Raw genomic sequence first — 9,106 nt, forward strand, 5'->3', positions numbered from 1 at the left:
AAAAATGGACCAGCTATTTCCCCAGGGCTTGGGGAAGTGCAGCTGACGAGGATACCAGTCATGTTTGGTGTTGGCTGCAGAGGCAACTGCCTGTCCATGTCTGGCCCAGCATTCTTCACACAGTCCATGCTGGGTGTGCTCCAAGCTGGTCAGCAGAGCATGGTAGTGAGAGCAGGATTTTCTTCCAAAAGCTCCATTTCAGTGAGGAAAAAAGATGCCATAATAGATGTAATTTGGTGCAACTCATCAGGATGGCTTCAGGTACTCACGCATGCATCTGATAGTAGGATGAAAACAAATAATAGAATGTATTTCTGATGAAATAAATACAGCACGTGACAATTTTGGAAGGGAGAGGCAGTCAGCTGGTTTTGGACTACAGTCAATTTCAGGCCTGGCACGCTGGTAGCTTTTGGATATTAAAAGGAAGTTCTGCTTTGGTTCAGCTTATGCTAGAGCTGCTCATTGATTGCAGGATTTCTTGTACTTTCATCTGAAGCGCATGATTGGTATCATCCGAAACAAATTTTTGACAGTTCTGAGGAAGCTCTGCTTGCCTGCTGCAGACATGAAAGATGCCAAGTGTGTTAAAATATTCAGAGAATTTAGCTACCAAACTCTATCAAGTTTCTGCTTGAATCTATGTGAGCATAGCTTTGCAGCAAGCCAAGTGTAGGCAGCATCAGCGCAGAGGAGTGCCAGGTTTGCACGTGGACCCCCCTGCTCACCATCTCCCCACCTTCATCTCCTCACCCTAGTCCAGCGCTGGATTTCAAAGCACACATGCACCAGCATGTCTCAGGGAAATGTTGTGAAAGAAAGAGAGAAGGATTGTGATTAGCCTTGTGAGGGTTTTCTTTAATCTCATTTCAGAAACATCTAGTATTCAGTGGAAATTTTCTAAAAGAGTTCAACTCAGTGAACTGATCCAAAATTAAAATTTTGGGTAGAATGATTAAAGAGCATCAAAACTCAATGTAATGGCAGGCAAGATGGTTTTAGGGGGAAAATCCTACACCTTCTTTCATAGATGGTGCCAAGTCAGACTGTGAACTGGAAATCTTTTTCATCCTTAAGCTATTATTGTTTTCAACATTCAAAGAAAATGCCCAAAAGGTTGCCCATATTACAAAATAATTCTTTTACTTTTGAAAATTCAAACAGAATTTGAAAATGCCAGTATTTGGAATTGCTGTGTGTCTTCTTCTCTTGTAAAAAATCTTTTTGTTAAATACAGTACTAGTTCACCTGGTTAATCTGCCACATGCTGTTCTGTTTAACTGCATTCAAATTCTGTAAGACATGCAATATTCTGCTCTTAATTCACATAGTAAGGGAATTAACAGGAGAATGTTGATGCTAAAAAAAATACAATTTGAAAGCACACATTTTGTTATTTCAAATATAGCATGAAGTGTGCACCGTTCATAGGTAAGGCTTTGTTTTCCTGTTCTACTTATTAAGTCACTGTAAAACTTAAAGCCATGCAAAGATGCTTCCACAAATCCATTAAACTTCCTTCCAGAATAACACAAAACAAGTGCAGAAATTTTTATGTTGATGCTTTTAACAGAGGGTGGAAGCAGAAAAAGTTAGTAGATAATCAAATTTAAAAATTAATACTTTTTAAAGCTGCAGAAAAGACCATATGTATGTGATTGCAAAAGCACAGTCCAGCCTCAAAGCATCAGGAGGGGAGCACAAGTGAGCCCCTTCTGAGCAGTGGTGTCCATGGGTCCTGGGAGCTCCAGATGATGTGCTGGCATGCCCTGAAGTCTAAACTCAGGGAATAAATCTAAGTAGGCTGCATCACTTCCAAACTTTTAGCCCAGCTTCACATTAACCCAAGAGGAATTTAAAGTGCAACATAAATGTGTTTAAATGAAGTTAGAAGAAAGCTTGTTGTCCCATCTCCTGTTTTAATTAAATATGTCTTATATGAAAAGCATAGCTTACAGATGCAAGGCTTGTGGTTTCTCTGGCAGCACTGCAGCTCTGAGTAAACACACCATAGTATTATTTTGTTTGCTTTCTTCCCTAATTAACTTTTTTAAGTTTCCTCTGCTCTCTGTGTGGCTGCTTCAGTTTTTGGCACTAGTACTGAGCCAAAGGGGACTGGGAAGAAGACTATGCTTTCTCTTTCTCCCTCCCTCCACCAAGTAATCACAGACCAGTTGGAAATCCCTTCTTGCTTTTTTAAGATATATAGGTAACAGGATACATGTCACCAATAAAGCATGAGCCCTGTGGCTCATACTGGTCTGGGAACCCCTACCTTCCTATTGGGAGAGAAACTAAGCCATTGACTGCACTGACCATGGGAGGTGCAGCTGCAAGTGCCCAGGCAGTGCTGCACACTTCAGAGCAGAAATGAGGGCAAACCCACAAAATTTGAAGCCAAACATAAATTTTGTCAGCCTTTGAGAGTGTTTGGATTTCTCCTTTTTACCATCCTTAGTGGTTACAGATTTTCAGGTTCAAGGCTTTGCTATAACACTGTTATTGTTTCACAAATCCAGATCATTGTCTGCTGTTTAAAATGAAGCATGCATAATCCAACATCTTTCATTATTTTGGCATAAACAGTATGCTATCAGCAGAGCACATGTTCCATCTCAGGTCTCTAGCACTTTGATAGCCCTCTGAATGCATCCGGTCTGTCCAGGACAATTTAACATGCAGGCCAAGTTCCGGAATACTTAACTGGCCTCACGTTAAAAACAGTTGGCGTCACCCTTGGTGTGCAGCCTTGGATAGGCATCTCTTGTCTCTATCCAGTTTCTGATGTTGTAATCAATCAGGAAAACAAATTCAACATGCAACTGTGTAGCTTTGAAACTGTTTGTGTCTTTTTGTTGTGTTCCCTGCCCTGAAACTCAGCACCACACTGCAGACTTGGTGTGTATCTGGATGGCTACTCATCCAAGGTTTATTATTCACTGGATCTGGTAATATTTGTGATTACATTTCTTGATAGTCAGGATTTTCCTATGTGGTTTCTTGATATAACATCTTGTGTTAATGGTTGAGATTCAGGATGGCACTATAGGATACCACATGAAAGAAAGGAGCTTTTAAATAAATACTCAAAGTTCCTTAAACCCTTCTATCCAACATCACTATCACTGTTAATCAGTTCCTCCCTCCGCCCCCTCCCCAAATCCCCTGAAGGCAGGATCAGTGGTAATCAAAAGACATGTAGCATTTGTTAGTGTTGAAATGATCACCTCTGTGTGATATGGTTTTTAATAATGAGTTTATTGCTGTTGCTTTGTGAATTATGGCTTTTCACTTCTCCTAAACCAAAACAAAAGTTATTTGCAAGGTGCCACAGGAATAATTTTTAGACTGAAAAATAAGTAAGTTAGTGATCCCAAACTCCTTGCTGCTTATGTGGAAGTGGCATTTGGTTTTTTACTTCTTTGAGATTTGATTTTAAACTGAGATGTTGAAAGATAACTTGTTCTTGTATGCTATGGAGCAGTAGCAGCTCCAGGTGCTATAGAAAGCACAGACCAAGATGTAGGGATAAAAATTTCAACTGTGTCAGTCTAATATGTTAGACAGTAGGATGGTCACACTCTCTTGAAAGGAAAAAAGTTGGAGACTTTTCACTGATGGGATATAGCAATTACAATTGTCCTAGCATTATTAATTCTCCAGTGTTATTTTCCCACCATATATAAATCATAATTTTTTTATATTCACTAGTAGGGTACAAAGATAATGTATATTTAAAAATAATTGACAATGAATCTTGAAAGCAAGCTGTTTAAAGGTGCAGCAATGTACTCCTGCAGCTTATGGTGAAAATGACATTCTGTAGGACAGATTATTTTTCTGTGAGCTCTAAAATTCAAATGATTGCTGTGTCATCTTGAAAAATTGGAGAATCCCATCCAGGTCTAGGGTACAGTGTCTATTTCAAATATCAGGTTGTGATATCAAAAGCTGTACTTGAGGGGATCAGTACATCAGAAATTCTTCAAAAGGACAAGAGTTTTACCCCTTCTGTTGTTCAGCTTTGTATATCAAAACTGTACTCTTCACAGCTTCCAGAGGTCTTTGCTGGGACTCATTTACTGTCTTCCTGCACTCTGTTTTCAAAATTATGCCCTGGGAGCAAAACTTCTCATTTAAGACCTGGATTTCAAAGTGCTCTGAAATCCACAGGCATCTCCAACATGTTTTGAAAATTGTTACACCTCACCGGAGCCAGAGGCAACATTATCCATGCAGGTCTGAAGTCAGTTGGTCTAACAGGTCTTCAGATAATACCCTTTCTTTTCAACCTTCCCAGGAGGACTGCATTTTATATGCTCGGAAATCCACTGGGATATGATGATTGTCTTGAAAACTTAGTCGTGACAATAACTGTGGAACATTTCACTGTAAATTTGGAGTAATTCCTCCCTCCCTGTGGAGATGCTTAGCAATTTTTGATTCTTGATTTTTTTTTTTTTTTTTTTTGTAAACAGGTCAGGGAAATCTGAGGGTATGAAACCCATGAAATATGTGTATATTGCAGACTGATCCTGAGCTTAATTCTTCAGCTAACCACACTGACTATTGAAATTTGGTAAACAGCCAGTTGAGAAATATTTAACACTACTAATGCTTTAGAAAAAGTAAAACAAAATCGAAAATTACTTTTCTGATACTAGAACATGAATCATTTCTCTTGCTGTCAGTAAATACTTTCAATTCCTTCTGAAGTGTTGTCTCTGTGATACATGTGCTGCTGTACAAGCAAAGGAATAGATATTCCACAGATAAGCCACACAAGTAGTATGCACTGTATGTGCATAAACCTGTTTTTATATAAATGTATATACATATACTTACACCCACATGCCCCTCCAAACTCACATACGTATGTCCATGGACACAAATACACACATACACAAGTGCACACAAAACTGCTTTGTTACTGTAACATTCTGAAGTAGCATACCAAAACTATATTTCTCTGGCTTACTTTGTAATCAGATTTTTAAGGCTTTTAATAGGGTGCTGGTTTTTTTCCTTCTGGTAACTCATCCCAGTACTTCCCACAATATAAACTGTGTCCTGTGCATGTGTACTTGACACTCACCGATTGCTTGGCACATTGCCTATCAAAATGTGCCTCCAGGTACACTGAGATTGTCTGAGAGTACCACACTGCCATTCAACATATGGGAAACTTGAGAAACTGAGGCATCATGCCAACCTAGCATTCAGTAAGACAGTGTCAGAGATGGTACAACAACTTAAGGCTTTCCTGTGTCTCAATTCAGCACTTCAGCCAATAGCTGATATTGTCTCTGAGGTTTGCACAACTTTGTATTATTCCACACTGTGTCAATGTGTCAGTTTTTATTTAAAACTTTTTGGACAATACATCATCATCATCATATGATGTATTACCCATACAAATCAATGTAAAGTCTATGGGGATTTTAGTAAATGCTTTCTATATATCCTGTAGAGGCTCACTCAACAAAAGGAACATGCAGCTATTGAGATCTGAAGCTTTAACCCTAAAATGAACTGAAGGGTGTTCCCACAGCAAAGCTGGAAATGCCCCTGGCAGCAAAAGACTTGAAAGATACTGATTGTCTCTAGCTGACATTCAGTAACAGAAATATATCTTAAGGCAAGATTAAAACATTCATTAAAGAGTGAAAATAAAACATCATTACAAAAAAAAATGAGGTTTCCCTCTTACTCTTTAGTAGTTACAAAACATTCTTCTGGCTCTTTAATTGCTGCTTGCAAAGGCTCTGTACTGAGTCATTTAGTTTCTGAAAGTAACAACACTGTCCTAGCCTTCTTATTGGCATTTACTCCTATGCCACCCACATTGAGCTCCAAATCTGGATCCAAGGATTGCTGAGCTGTGAAGACTGTATTTGTGTAATTCTGCCAGCAACCACCCATATAACCTCAGAAGAATCAAAGAGAACTAAATGCTGAAACATTCAAATGTTATATGAACACCAACTACCAGGAGATGCTCACAAGCTTAAGGATATTTTATTTTCATCCTGTTCCATTTTCTGGTTGGTCTTTTCAGGGTGGAGAAGGAGGAAGTGGTCAAAGACAGCTCTTTGTGTTTGGTCATTTAGCAAAGTGGAAGTTCTGTATTCTATCCGTCTCATCTCCAGATGGTGGTAAGCCAAATCTCAGCATTGTACCACACTGCAGGACCAGAGAAAGACAGATGAGTGTTGCCACAGGATGAAAAAAATGTATTTTAAAGGAGATGAGGACTAAAAACTGCTAAGAATGATTACCATGGCTATGTTGTTTAGACATTTCACAGTTGGCTCATTCACTGTCTAGTAATCATCCCTTCCTCACTGGGTATCTCCTTGCTGAAGAAAATAAAGAGATTTACCCAGGACCAACAAGGGGTCAAGGCAAGATGAGAGTAGCCTCAACATCAGCATCTTCACCTGCCTCTCTTGGCTTCACCCCTCACTCTGGGAGTTCCTGTGTCCAGTTTTGCATGTCCCAGAGGAGTGTTGTCTTTAGGCTTGACAGACGATGCTCTCAGGCTGGAAATGAAGTGTTCTTTACATCTAGAGTCTGGATTAAGTGTCCTAAGGATGGCGTAGGCTCTGTGCTCCCAAAAAGCAGGATATTCTAGGATGTCTCAAAGTGAGCACACAAAGTGAATACTGCAGTTCACTCCTGAAGTGTGTCCAGATGGAGACTGCAGTTCTGTGCATGCAAAGTTCTCTGGTTCATCTCTACATATGTATGTGGAGAAGGTACATATTTATGCATCCACATATGCAAACGGATCTCTGTATTGAAAACAAGAATGCAGAAAATCATATAAGGGGCTCCTCCCAACTTTGTTTAACTGGAAATAGCAGTGATCTGGCACACCTGAGGACAAATTTTCTTCCAACTGTGTTTTTAACCAGGGTGCTTAGCCCTCCCACCTTTACTTTCTGAGACTACATTAATATTTTTCGAGTATTTAACTGCCCCGCTGTATTTCCTCCCTCTTCAAAATTAAACAAAATTACTTGATTCATTTCAAGTTTAAGTAATGAATTTCTCATCATTTTTACTCCCTAAATCCCATGCACAAGCATAAGGCTGCTTTGTCTGGGATGCATTGGTTGAGTGGAAGATGTTTATTTGTAATAAGGATTCAAGAAAATCCCCTGTATCCACTGGAAATTATAAACATAGAAATATCTCCACGAGTCTTAGGTTTGTTGAAAGAATTGTATTTCAAGTTGTTATCTTTAGGTCCCAGCTTGACAGCACAGTATCTCTTTAGACAAATAACCCATGCAGTGCAATGCTTTTTGATGGGGAATGAAGGTTACCAGTGAATATCTTCTTGGCTGGTAAAGACAGTCAGCAGATTTTTGGGGTTTGGAAGGCAGAAAAAAACAAACCCCACCCCTTATTACCTAAAGAAATACTTTTTAATACTTCTATATAAGAATATTTGTGGGAAATGTAAGTAAAAGTCAGATGAGGGAAGACAATAACTAGGGGGACTCCACAGAGTGATTATTACCCAGAACTATTGTGGAACACACCCATGGACACATGGTGCACCCGCCTGCCAGCATAAAAACCAGAGGGTTTATATTAGCACTGAACAAGGACGCAAGTACCACACTTACCGTTTTCAGGCTGCAACCCAGTTACTGCAGTGTGAAAACCACTAACATACATGACTGTTTGCAAAAGTCGTGGATGGTATGGCAACATAGGACAGCAGCCCAGAAATCTGCATCTGATTTATTTTTCTCTCATTGTTAGATGTCACTATGTTTAACATGACAATGCATATCCCATAAGAGCTCTATTTATAAAACACATATCAGGAAAATATGGAAGACATTTCCTTCCTCTTGCTCTTTTTTTTTTTTTTTTTTGTCTCAATACAGCATAGCCTTTCAGAACCACAATCCAGGATGACATACACAAACAAGCAGCTTCACAGATATACACGTTCCTGTTTTGTCCTGCATCCTGAATGCTGCCAGTCAGGAATCAAATGCCAATTCTGACACTCTGAAATTATTTGAGGAGGGAAATCCAGCCCACAGTTGTCCCACTGCTATGCAGTGTACAGAAGGAATCATCTGCTGTACATGGTCTGACAAGAACTTTCTGCAATATTTTGATGGTCAGACCACTTTTATCACAGATTTCTCTTTTATTGGTATGAGGAGAACCATTTTTAGATCTTCATAATCACAGACTGAACAAGTAACACCTTGCCATTTTTTACTTGTTTGTGTTATGCCATCTCCCTTCTCCCCTTTTCTTTTCTTCCTTGCAACAACACTGTGAAAAGTCCATTGTTGAGCAGTAGGGTTGTGACATTAGGGTCAAATCTCTTTTTTCACCTTCCCTCATCTCCTCTGTAAGGGGTGAAATCTAAGTGAGGGAGTGACATGCAAAATTGTACAGAGCTTTGAAGCGCTGACCTACCTTATACAAGATGCTGCTCCAGTTCAAGCACATTCTTGACTCCTGCTAAATCCAATGTGAGATGGTACTCAAGTCTCCATGGATTACAGTGACTGCATTTAATGCATTGCTCATATTTTCTGCTCTTACTTCCATGCACAATATTCATCAGTTTTGGACAGCCTCAATTTTCTTGTCACCACCTAGAGGCCTGTACAACCATGGACGGGATCTAGTCTGTGCTGTATTCCTTACCTCTGGATTGATTTGCTTCCATGAATGGAAGCCAAAGCCTTCTTTTCCACACAGTTCCTCTTCTGGATGCTACACTGATACACCAACTGTATAACATTTCCAGCCCAGTGTCCCTCACTGAGTAAATAGCACAGCCTGTCCATTTTGGAAAGCAAGCATGATGATTTTCAGAGGTGCTGGTTCTGCTGAACTGCATCATCTTGTTGAGGCAACACAACTAAAAATTATAGGAGGAGAGTTGATGGAAGAAAACAGATTTAAAAATTATACACATTGAACACAAGAAGTGTGAACTGATAGGAAATTTATTCTCATTGCTATCGTTAGCATTCAGTTTCAGAAACAGACATGTTTTGATTCCCTCCTTTATTTATTTTTAATAACACTATTTGCAAGAGAAATACCATACTGCTGGAGC

This window comes from Corvus kubaryi, unplaced genomic scaffold (assembly GCF_017639235.1).
Source record: "Corvus kubaryi isolate FWS band 111438036 unplaced genomic scaffold, C.kubaryi_AGA036_p1.0 37398, whole genome shotgun sequence".
NCBI lineage: Eukaryota > Metazoa > Chordata > Aves > Passeriformes > Corvidae > Corvus > Corvus kubaryi.